Source organism: Leopardus geoffroyi, chromosome C3, assembly GCF_018350155.1.
Source record: "Leopardus geoffroyi isolate Oge1 chromosome C3, O.geoffroyi_Oge1_pat1.0, whole genome shotgun sequence".
NCBI classification, from domain to species: Eukaryota; Metazoa; Chordata; class Mammalia; order Carnivora; family Felidae; genus Leopardus; species Leopardus geoffroyi.
Genome location: NC_059338.1, coordinates 1,531,859 through 1,544,469, shown reverse-complemented (window position 1 = coordinate 1,544,469; position 12,611 = coordinate 1,531,859). Strand labels below are relative to the sequence as shown.

Sequence of the window (12,611 nt, the reverse complement as noted above, 5' to 3'; positions counted from 1 at the left end):
GGCCCATGGGTGTTGTTGGCAGGTGTGCAGGACTTTTAATATATTCTAATCTAATAATTACAAGTGAGTTTATGTTACAGGAAGAAATGTCAACCCAGTGTGTCTCATAATAAAATCTAGGCTTTCAAAATTATCAACGTCGTAAAAGGGACTTCATTCTGCAGAGTGATCTCTAGGTATCCTCATAAAAGCTGCTTCAGTCGCATATGAAATGACATAAAACAAATCTGCATGATACATTTGAAACACCTGCAAAGCTTGTAAGAACTGAAACAAAGATAGGAAACAAGGAAGTGGAAGCATTGCCCATTCATGTAGAAAGAAGGCATCTGTGAGTCAGAAGGTCTTTATCAGAGATCTCAGCTCTGGGGGTTTGGTTGTAGGTAACTCTAGGAAGTCTGCGGAACCTCTGTGGAGTTATAAGTACAATCATGTGTATGTGTGCTTGTGCGTACTTTTCAGGGGAAAAATCTATAAATTGCATCACATTCTCCAAGTCAATTCTCTAAGCCCCCATACCTCTTCCTATAAAATGGTAATAATAGGGTTATCGTGAGAAGTAAATGAGATTATAATGTGTGTACTGAAGTGATTTGCACATTGTAAGTGCGCAGATGTTAATTGGTAAAAATCATTCCCCAAAAGATTAAAAACTTAGGCATTATAGGAAATGATAAACCCCTCTAATGTGTTTTTGCTTATGATGTTCGTTATTCACGAAATTTTGAAAAAGCCATTTTTGTTGAGAAACTGAGCATTCTTTAGTTTCTAACGATGTAATAAAGAGAAGAAAAATTCCTAAGTTTTAATTAGGTTCATTCAGCAAATTTTTGATGAATAAGTCACTGAGTATCAGTTTGTCAGGCACTCTACTTTGTGGGCTCTTGTGAGGAATAAGGCACACAAATACATTGTTCTCATGGGACTTACAGAGGAGGAGATAGGCGATGAACAAAAATGTACATGTTAAATGTCGTTAGAGATGTGATCAGAGCGTTCAAGCAAGAAAAAGAAAAGAAAACACAGAGTGTGGAAGGGGGCCTGACTCAGCAAGCCGTCCGTGACAAGGTGACTCTAAACTGTTTGTTACCTGAAGGCCGAGCAGCAGTTAGCTGGGGAGACAATTGTACTCACTCATTGACTCCCTCACTTAGTTGTTAAAGTCTAGAACGTGTGGCACTCTTCCAGTCACTGGCGTCAAGACATGAGGTCAGGCCCCGTGAACTTTCAGCCCTAGTGACACAAGACCAATAGTAGAGTGGTAAGCTCACAAGGAAAGGCATAATCGGGGGGAAATGCTGTCAAGTTAATATTACAGTGTCAGGATGGGTCGTTACCGGGAGAGGGGTGCCTGTTTAGGTAAAGTTATTGGTTACGGTCTAAGGATGAAAAGTTGAAGCTTGAAGGATGAGAAGCCGCCGCTTCTCAGGCTGAAGTTTGAGTAAAGAGCACGTTTGAAGATGCTGGGCTGAGAAGGAGTAGTATCTAGAGATACTCTTTACTATCTAATACCTAAATATATTAGAAGACCTTGGTGGCCGGGTCACAGTGGCAGGACAGGGAACACAGGACGGTGTGAGAATTGGGGGTGAAGAAAGCAGCCAGACCGTGTTCAGAGAGTTTAGGTTTTACACTAGGCTTAGGCAAGAGACAGAGGAGTACTGATTTTAGAGTCATTTCTTTAAAGGATCATTCTGGCTTGTGTGTGAACGTTGACTTGTGGAGGAGAGAGCTGGTTGTAGGGAGGTTGGCAGTCTGTCGGGGGCGGGGGGGGGGGGGGGCGGCGGCATGTGGTGCGGGCAGACCCCTGCAGGGACATTGCAGGGGTCGGCGTGGTGCCACCTGGAGGAGGCATACATAGGGAAGCACACTTTGCTTTTTTAATACACGTGAACTTTGGAATGTCTTAGAACATCTTTAGAACTTTCAAGCGGGGAGACAGCAGGCAGTTGGAGATCTGATTCTTGAGCTCAATAAAGATGTTTTGGCTGGAGATAGGGGTGTTTCACTATGAGGTTCTGAGAAACTGTCAATATCAGTTACAAAAAATAAAAGGGCTTCTAGAAAAGATAAAGTCGGGAGCAGATTCTCAAAATGTGTGCAACTTTGTACCCAGAGCACCAAGAAAAATAATAATTCTAGAAAATGCCAGCAGCAGTTAAAAAGACAAATTGTTTGATAAAGAAAGAAAGACTACAGTAAACATAGCATTTAACTTTTCAGGAAAAGACGAAGGTAACTTGATAGAAGGGAATTAGAGAAGGGTCAGAGCCACTCAGTTGTGGACACAAAAGCATGTCGCTGGCAGATAAAAGAAGTGATGCTAGATACGGCTGGTTCTGGTTTCTCGTCCTTGTTTGGCTCTTTTGCAGGAAGATCTGGGGAAAGCACGTGTTGGGTGATCTGTGGCCGGTGCTCTGACGAGGAGCGGTGCTTCCTGGCTTATTCTGTTGAGATCGTGTGTGAGCCTGCTCAGTGACCATATCATCCTGGTATTCTTCTGCTTACCAGTTGTGTGTGAGCTGGTTTACTTCACTGGAACAAAACAGTTGCTGCGTTCATATGTCTGTTGATCTGTCACAATGTGATGGATGATGTTCCCCAAAGGAGGGGATAGACCCGGAATCCGGGGCCTCAGACAGCCCTGAGGAACCGCACCATTTAAAGTATTGGTTATTTACCATGTATGCTAACTAACTAGAATTTAAATAAACACTTGAAATAAAAAAGTAATAAAGAAGCAGTGGTTAAAAGCCATCACCCTTTGGTTTGTCTGTAACCATTTGTGATCTCTTCAGTTTTTTAAAAATTAATTGCCAAGGCTTAAAACTCTGGAGATTTCACACAAAGTTCAGAAATCTGCTTTCCTTTAAAAGAAAAACCAGAACAGGGGCATCTGGGTGGCTCGGTCGGTTAAGCGTCCAACTTCGGCTCAGGTCATGATCTTAGAGTTCGTGGGTTCGAGCCCTGCGTCGGGCTCTGTGCCAACAGCTCAGAGCCTGGAGCCTGCTTTGGATTCTGTGTCTCCCTCTCTGCCCCTCCCCCTGCTCATGCTCTGTCTCTCAAAAATAAACATTAAAATTAAAAAAAAAAAAAAAAAAGAAAAAGGAAAGAAAGGAAAATAAAAAGTAGAACATCTGGCAAAAGTTAATCCCCATTTCCTGGATGACATCAATGGCACACACCCCCCCCCCCCTCTGTTGGGGCAGGCGCTATTCAATTCGTCTCAGTCAACACCATTTCCTTGTGGTGTGCCGTATCTGGCTCAGTTCAGATATTGAAGCAGTGTATCTGTCTCCAAGGAACATTTTAGTTTGAGGCCTCTAGTCTAAGAGTTGTGAGAAGGAGCTTGTAACAGGTAGGGAAATCGAGGTGGGAGTGAAGCGAGCTGACAGACAGGGTGGTTGAACGTATTAGCTACGCAAACGCTGAAGTCACCCAGGAGACCGGCTACAGGAGGTGGGGTGAAAGGATGGATGTGAGCCTGGTTTCAGGGTCCTCAGGAGGTACAGGTCTAACGTGGGAAAATATCTGCCTTAAGAATAAGAATTTGTCTCCTTCCTCTTAAAAAAAATAACGAAAACATTAAGATCTCTGAAGTCACCGTTTTGACACTGGTTTCCTTAGTTGAGGAAAGACCCTGCAATTTTAAGGGCAAAGTCCTTCAAAGACTGCCCCCACTTCCTGTGCCAGAGCGAGTTTCAGTGACCCCAGTCCACCTACACTCTTGTCTAGACTGCTGCAAATTTGGGGCTTCCCACAATCCCACAAACCCTCAAGTTTTGATAATTTGGTAGAACAACTCAGAAGTTACTGAAACCACTGTACGTAGGATTACAGTTTTATTGTCATAAAGAATGCAGATCAGGAATTGAAGAGATTCCCAGGACAAGGCCTAGGGTGGAGGACACACAGCCTCCCTGCCTGGTGTCTGTGGGATCAGGGTGTGTCGCCTTCCCAGCACACCACTGTGTTCACCAACCAGGGAGCAATGCCAGGCCTTTGTGTCTAGAGTGTTGATTGGGCCTAATTACATAGGCATGATTAATTAAATCACTGGCTGTGTGCTCGAACCCTATCTCTACCCACTCCCCCCCCCCCCCCCCACTATAGATAGGGCTGGCCCCAAATTTCAGCCCTCTAATCCTGTGATTGGTCTTTGTAGTGAGCAGCCCCACCCTGAGGCTACCCAGGGTCCACCTTAAGTCAGCTCTTTGGCATAACAAAGACCCTTCTATCACTCAGGAAATTCTAAGGGTTTTTGAAGCCAAGAATCAGACAGAGATACATTGTCTTTCTTTATTGTATCACAAATCCGCAAATTCGTGGAGCCTCTCCGTCTTCTTCACAATTACTCTTTTGATAAGTGGGTAGAAATGTGTCTTGATTTTCTACTAGGAACTTTTTCAAGTAGACATGAAAACTGGTTACGTATCCTAGTTCTTAAAACCAGTTGAGAAAACGATTTTTAGTTAAGGAAAGTTATAAGAAAAAATTACTAACTAAAGCCTGGGGTATCTTCTAATTTAATCTCTTTGAAAGTCAGAACTTTGTTTCGGCACAGCTTTATGTATTTTTTTTTTTAATTTTAATTATTAATGATGATGGCTATCCCTTCCACAGTTATTGTCTGTTGTTTGCCAGGAGCAGGGAATAAAATCATGAGTAAGATGTGATTTGCTGCCAGAAGGAATTTACACTTATTCAGAGAACATAGGCATGTTTACAAATAATTATCCATGGCTCCAGGGGCGCCTGGCTGCTGGGTAGGTACAGCATGCTACTCTCGACCTCGGGGTTGTGGGTTCCATCCCCACTTTGTGTGTAGAGATCACCTAAAATCTTAAACAGTGGTGCCTGGCTGGCTTGGTTGGTTGGGCATCTGACACTTGGTTTAGGCTCAGGTCATGATCTCATGGTTCTCGGGGTCGACCCCGGATCAGGCTCTGTGCTGACAGCATGGAGCCTGCTTGGGATTCTCTCCCTGCTCCTCCCACACATGCGCGTATGCAAGCTCTTTCTCTCTCTCTTTCAAAATAAATAAACTTTAAAAAAAAAAGTTTCTTAAAAAAAAAAAATCTTACGTGGGGCGTCTGGGTGGTTCAGTCAGTTAAGCATTCAACTTTGGCTCAGGTCATGATCTCATGGTTCATGAGTTTGAGCCCCACCTCGGTCTCTGCTGACAGCTCGGAGCCTGGAGCCTGCTTTGGATTCTGTGTCTCCCTCTCTCTCTGCCCCTACCTTGCTCATGTTCTGTCTCTCTCTGTCTCAAAAATAAATGAATGAATGAATGAATAAATAAATCGTTAAAAAGAGGCGAGGAAAGGGGAAGATTTTAGAATGTCTGCAGGAGGCCCCTCCGGTAATGGGTTGGACAGCAGTGTAATTAAGTGAAAGGAGGCGCTCAGAAGAGATGGCTGGAGATAAAAGGCAGATTTGGGTTTCATGCTGTTCAGTGGGATATATGCATCTGTAGCTCAGAGGAGAAATTACCCTGAAGAGGAAAGTTGTAGGTAAGTGATTGTTGAAGCCGTGAGAAGTGGTCCTGTTTCGCTGGGCGCACCACACTGCTAAGGGGACAGGAATGTCAGGTGCTGCTGGGGTCAACTCGAAGAGGCTGGGAGTAGAGGCTGCCTTTGGCCGATTATCACCTGTGAGCTCACAGTGGTTTCTGTGGAGGTAAATGTTGGATTTCTGGGGGTGCAGGAACGAACAGGAAGTAAGGAAGTGCAGACCGTTAAGATTCTTACAGCTTTACATTTTGTGGTAATTCCAGCTGGTTTATTACGTACTCGTAATTACACATCCTGTCAAGGAGATATTTGCATTTCTCAGTATGTGATTGTTTCGACGTCACATTGTAATTCTTCTTAAAGTGTACAAAGAGCATAACTAAACTTTGTTATTTTAATTTGGCCTCGGCCTTCAGCTGATATTTTTTTCTATGTATAACTTAAAGACAGATTCATTATACATTAATTGGTATCCTGTTAAAATACCCAAAATAGGACTTCCTACTGTGCCATATAATACAAAATTGCCAATTACCTTCTGGACATTATTATCATGAAAAGGCTTCCCAGTGGCCAAAGCAGGAACAATGTAAGCAACAGAATTAATAGTGACAGTATTGGATTATAATGTAAAGATACGGCAAATACCCATGACTCCATGTTGATGTAACTAAGTGATTGTATGGGGCACCTGGCTGTCTCACTTGGAAGAGCATGCGACATTTGAGCTCGGGGTCACAAGTTTCAAGCCCCATGTATGGCATAGAGCTTATCTAAAAACAAACAAACAAACAAAAAAGAATGATCAATTAAATCAGTGGAGGAAAGGGACAAATTTTCCTTACAGAAGAATTACAAATAGTATATGTAGACCAGCCTCTTCAAGGAGGTGGACTTTAATTCCCCTCTTCTTGAATATGGACTGCACCTAGTGACCTAATGCCACGTAACAGAGGACAGGAAGGGGAAAATAGCAACTTTGCAGTGAAGGAGACGAGCAGACCGACCACACCTTAACCGGGTGCAAGTTTAACTTCATCAATGATGAATCGTGCCGATAACAGGTAGCCTCCGATGTAATTAGCCGGGAACTTTCTTCTGTGGTGTTCTTTCCAAAACTTATAACCACAGTATTCTTTTAAAAAACACAACCATGGTCTAATAATACTAAAACCAAAAAAAGAGACATTGTACAAAATACGTGACCAGTGTACCTCAGAAGTGTCCGAGGACCTGAGAAAACAAGGAAAGATTAGGAAACTGTCACAGATGAGAGAGGATTGAGACATGGCAACTAAATACAATGTGATATTGTGATTGGCCCCTAGACCAGGAAAAAGACACATGTGGAAAAAATCGTTATTAATGTCAATTTCATAGTTTCGGCAGATGTATCATAGTTAAAATATAAGACGTTAAGTTAACGTTAGGGGAAGTTGGGTAAAGGCTGTGTGAGAAGTCTCACTTTGTACTATCTTCCATAAATTTAACATTATAGCAAAACAACTAGTTTAGTTTTTTGTTTTTTTTTAAACAGTACTAATTGTTGAGGGAAGCCTATCTCTAATAACTAAAGAAAAAATAAAACAGATTCTTATGATTTGGATTGAGTAGATTTTTCGTGTTTGTTGGCATAAAGCAGGCATATCTATGAATTATGTTGATGTGCATATGAGGAAAATAAAATTAGATCAGGGGCACAGGCAGGAAGGATCTTCCTTCCTGTGTGGTCTGGAGCCAGGTGGCTGACCTTGCCTTGGTTCCTAGCTGGGCAAACTGATAATCACTTGAGCAAATTTGGACTAAACAAATTAAGTGGCATAAAGCTTTAAAAGGAGTAACAGCTCTCATCATTTTATAAATGATGTTTGTGTGGTATTAGCTCATTCTTCTTCTGTGTTCTTCTGTAGGAACTGTTAGAGACCAATAGTCTAAGACCAACCTGATGCACGTGAAATCATAGGGATTCCACACCTAAGCCTCGCCTGGCCTTTCTGGCCTCGCGAGGTCCTGGTAACCAATTAAATCCGTATCTACATTCGGTAGACCTAAGGTGGGCCTGATGAGAAAGAGAATCACATACTCTATCCCTGTTTTTCAGCGTTTTCAACTCATGGCTGGCTGTACATGGTCAGTCTGCAACCTGATTTCAAAAATGGGGGATGGTTCCCCCTAGAGCTCACAAAGTAGAGAATGTATACACACGCATACACACGTAATTATTATAGGTTTCAATAACTTTTTTGTTCCCCCAGGAGTAAATTAGAGCTGATTTTTATTTTCGTTTGGAAAAAGTATATTTACTGTAAAAATGTAATGGTTGAAGAAAAGTATACTGTGCTTCGTTTTCTTTTTAACTGGAGAGTGTCTGCATTGATCAGAATTTTCTGATGTAGGACATTGTCTCTAGCATGGTGTATAAAGATACCCCCAAAAGTAAAGCGCGAACACGTGTGAAGATGAAATCCGAAAATTGATTATGGTGGTTAGTGCAGTTCTGGGGTTTCCAGTGGGATTCCATTTCAGTGGATGATGTGCTTTGGGCATTACGAGAAATAGCCTAATTAGAGGGAGGAAAACAGACTTTTTAGCTTAAAAATCACCAGCATAGGCTCTGAATCATTCTCTCTTGTAGTGCATTTAATTGGTGAGTCAGATGAAATGTATTGCTTTCAGTAAATGTATTTCCCACAATTGGAAACAGCTGTTTTTATCATGGAACCAGCTTTTATCTCAGCATTCAGCTCATTCAGTAGAAGCTTCCAGGATTCCTGTGAGCTGTGAACCATAGCAAAGGATTCAGAATTTAATCTGGGAACAAAAAAAAAAAAAAAAACCTGATCAGAAGCTCCCAATAGTTGGTTCATATTCTTTTTGTTGTTGTTGTTGTTGTTGTTAATGTGTATTTATTTTTGAAAGAGAGACAGAGTGTGAGTGGGTGAGGGGTAGAGAGACAGAATCCGAAGCAGGCTCCAGGCTCCCAGCTGCCAGCACAGAGCCCGACGTCAGGACTCGAACTCACGAGCTGCAAGATCATGACCTGAGCTGAAGTCGGACGCCCAACCGACTGAGTCACCCGGGCACCCCGGTTCATATTCTTTTACTATGGTATTCCTTTGTATGATAAGCCAGCTTTGATGCAGTCACTGTTCAACAAACACTCCCGATAGTCTTAACTTGTAAATGATAAAACAAGTTTCTTTCTTAAAATTTTATAATACATTGTTTTGGTGGGAAGGAATGATTTAAATGTTAGAAACTAGTTTTAAATATGTGATTTTAAAATAAATGTGTATCATCTATAAACTGGCTTCAGCATGGTATCCTTCCGTATCTAGCACACTTAATCTGTTTTTCCATGGCTTACCCAACGATATTTCTAGCATTGGAAACAGCAGACAATCTGCTCACCCAAACCATTCCCTGGTTACTTGTGTCTTTAGTGCTGATCTCCCAACAGAGTGTGACCAGAATTCGTAACTATAATAAGTTTCGAAAGTTTTCATAGTGGATTTACACTAAAGAAATACATGTTTTATCCAAGCAGCTGTTGGTTTCATTCACTGTGTTCTTTTGTTAATTTACGTTTGGAAGTTCCCTCGTGTTTTAGCCTAGGGTAGGTACTCAGGGCTTCAATGAAGTAGTGAGGTTGAATTATTACTCCAGTTTTTGCTTGGTGATACCTTTTTCCCAACAGACACCACGATCAGTGGGAATTGTCTCTTTTTATGCTGACATCTCTGCCCATTTGACTCCGTCCTCACACCCAGACATCTGAAAACGTACTATTTCTTTTTTATCTTAGATAGGTTTCAGTTCCTCCTGTGTAGACACCAAGATCTGTTGTGACAAATCAACTTCAGAACAGTTGCTTGGTTTCCACCCATTTTTATATATAATGAAAAGATTTCCAGGTTCTTATCCATTAAATCCAGTTATGTCCTTTTTTGTTTTCTCCACTTTGTGACGTTCTTACCCATGATGTCACCCTGTAGTTTTGCTGTAGAAGTGCCATCTTTCCCCCTTTTTGTCTTCTTTGTCAAAGGTGTTTCCTCAAAACCTGCCTTTATGTTTAAAAGCTCAATGAATAATAGCCAAGAAAAATCCAGAGACTTTACGGTCAAAACCACTTCAAGCTTCCCTCACATTTCTAAGTTTGTTTTTAATTCTTAATTCCCTTATTATTTTCCCAATTTATGATAGTCCCTTTTTTTGTTTCCCTCCTTGCTGATAGTCTGCCTTCTTTTTTCCACGAAGACCTCTAGTTTTCTAGCTGAAGAAAAAGAATACTTGTAGTAATCACCTTACATTTATGCTGAAGTCCAATTTTATTTGGTTGCTTTCTTGGTGATTTACTTATAACTTCTGCTTCATTTATGTGTGTGGAAGCTCTAAACATATCTCTGAAGCTGTCAGAGGTCTGAGTAACGAGTTATTCAATAGTGTTTCTACCCAGTCGTTTGTCAGTTGCGGAATTACCACTTCGATTCTGTTCATTTCTGAAGTACTTAATTATTTGGCTTCGTGCTATATCGACATGGGAACTCTCTGATATGTAAAATCATAGGTATTCTCCGTGTGTATTCTTTGACGAAGTATCACGTTGTCTCGAACTGAAATCCATACAACCCTCTTGTCCTGTAAGGAGTGTGCAGAGTGTTCTCACAACTCTCCAGGCAGATCTGAAATGACCGCTGATGACACGGGAGCAAACACGCATCGCGTGGTGGAGGCAGCGACAAGGCAGTCACTGACCTGAGGAGTCCCACCGTGGCGTGGCCGAAGCCGAGAGTAAGCGGGGCAAGCAGACGGCGGTGCCCTCCCCTCCCCGTCCAGAGCTGCACTGGCGCCCGGTCGCCGTGGGCACATCGGGTTTCACTGATGGAATCCAGAGCGCGGCCGTGACCCTGAAGGAGGTGTGGTGAAGAGTCGGCGGATTAGAAGATTCACTTTCCAGGAGCTTTTACCACCTTGCAGGTGCCGACCAGCCTGGGAGGTGCCTGTCCTACCAGTGCTGCCCAGTTGGGGGTACTTCTTTATGCTTAGGAGTAATGCTGGAGCCCCTAAATTAGTTCCACTTCCCAAGTGGGCGTAAGTCCTTGCCCTTGTTTCATTTTTCTTTTTATTTTGAATAGTTGCCTACGCATCAGTGACATTGTTAAGTAATTAAGGTCTAAAAATTTATGATGAACCTAAGGAGCCAATTTATGTATGAGAGCATAACGTTTATAAAAACCCTTTCAATTGCTTGCGTTACCTCACTTTGAAACTCGCATCAGCCGAGTGAGTTCGAGTGCTTTCTCAGACCAACGCTCAAGTGCATTGACTTGCCAAGATCTTAAAAGTCTTAATTATAGCAGAGCCAGGACTCAAACTCAGGGCACCTTTGGTGATGTACCTCACACTGCGCCACGCACAGCTGTGCACAGCACTCCGCTTTAGGTTTCGAAATGTGGATATGTTGTTCGCCCTTGAAATGGACATTCTTGTTCTGTCCGGGCGTTAGCCTGCTCTCCCCCGGCCACCCAGCTGCACATGGCACTTACGAAATAGTACATTTTTGGCAGTGTTGGAGATAACGTTTGCAAATCGCACCTGATTTCTGCTGTTAGGGCAATTTCAACATCTTTGACAGGTTGCTGCCTCTTACATACAAGCTTCTATCATCATTTTCCAGTCTTAATTTTGGTTGCTTTCTATCATTAGGTAGGTTTTTTCCCCCCAGCTTTCTCATTCTCTTACTGCCCTATGACCAACATTCTTTTAGCAAAATAAGGATCTGATCTCATGACTACCAAGCCCTAGGGAACTGTATCTCAGGGGTACATTTTTTCCCCCTGAAATATGAAATATTAAGACCATCTCTGCTTTTTATGAAAAGGGAATTCAAACAGACTTTTACAAGTGAAAAGTGAAAAACATCCTGAATGAAGTTTCATTCCAGTCTCCTGTTAAATCCTAAGAATAGGCTGCCGGCCTCCAGTACTTCCAGGAAATGAAAAGTGGCTCAGAAGCTAGGTGAGCTAAGCCACCTCTCTCTCAATTGTTTCAGTTTCTCAGGAATTGCTGTACAATGCTGCCAGTAATGATCTCCAGGGATCTGACCCCCATTCCACCTCCTCCTGCCTCGTGTGCAGCTCCAGATGCCTCCAAAGGAGGAGCTTTGAGGAAGGTGCCGGTTCCCTCTTTGACCCTGAGGGCGGTGAGGCCAGGCAGGGTGATTCTCAGGGTATCCTGATGTTCAAAGGTACAGTTGAAGCCTTCATCAAGACTTTCTTGAAGATGACCAAGAAATTTGGGGAACATTACCACGTAGCCTAGAAACTGAAGACAGAGCTCCAGCATGGATGGCACAAACGCCATCTGAAGTGCACAGGATGACATTCAAGACCTTCGATGAGCTCCTTAAGGGCAGAGACTTTCAAAATATTTTTCTCTCTCTCCTCCTGCCTCCACAATGTCTAGCGTAGAAGCAAGCATATAAACTGGACTCGATGAATGTTAGTTTATGACTGAGAGAGAAGACTTTATAAAAAGTGCTCTCCAACCACTCCTTTCCCTAGTTGTTAGTCCAAGATTGAGCATTCAGCAGAATAACGGTAAAGAGAGACCTCTGATGTCTCAAGCTTCTTGGCCACTGTTGTCTTCTGTCTTGGCTCTGTGTCTCAGTAGGAAGTAGTTATCTGTCCAGTGTATGCATTTTTCAGTGTTAATACTTTTTTTTTTTTTTTTTTTAACGTTTCTTATTGAGAGAGAGACAGAGATAGAGCATTAGCATGGGAGGGGCAGAGAGAGAGAGGGACACACAGAATCCAAAGCAGGCTCCAGGCTCTGAGCTGTCAGCACAGAGCCCGACGTGGGGCTCGAACTCACGAACCATAAGATCATGACCTGAGCCAAAGCCGGAATAACCGACTGAGCCACCCAGGCACCCCTCAATATTAATACTTACTAAGGTATGTCTTCACTGATGCCTGGGCTTATACCTTTTAGATATTTTTATTGCGGCGGGGGGGGGGGGGGGGGGGGGTTGGTGCCTGGCTGGCTCAGTCAGTGGAGCATGCAACTCTTGATCTCAGGGTTGTGAGTTCGAGCCCC

General features: G+C 42.8%; 1 protein-coding gene across 9 annotated transcripts in view; it reads left to right on the top strand.

The window, feature by feature from the left end:
* The window catches only part of ASH1L (ASH1 like histone lysine methyltransferase), a 197,075-nt gene that overhangs the window by 69,388 nt on the left and 115,076 nt on the right, over window positions 1-12,611 (top strand). The window lies entirely within an intron of this gene.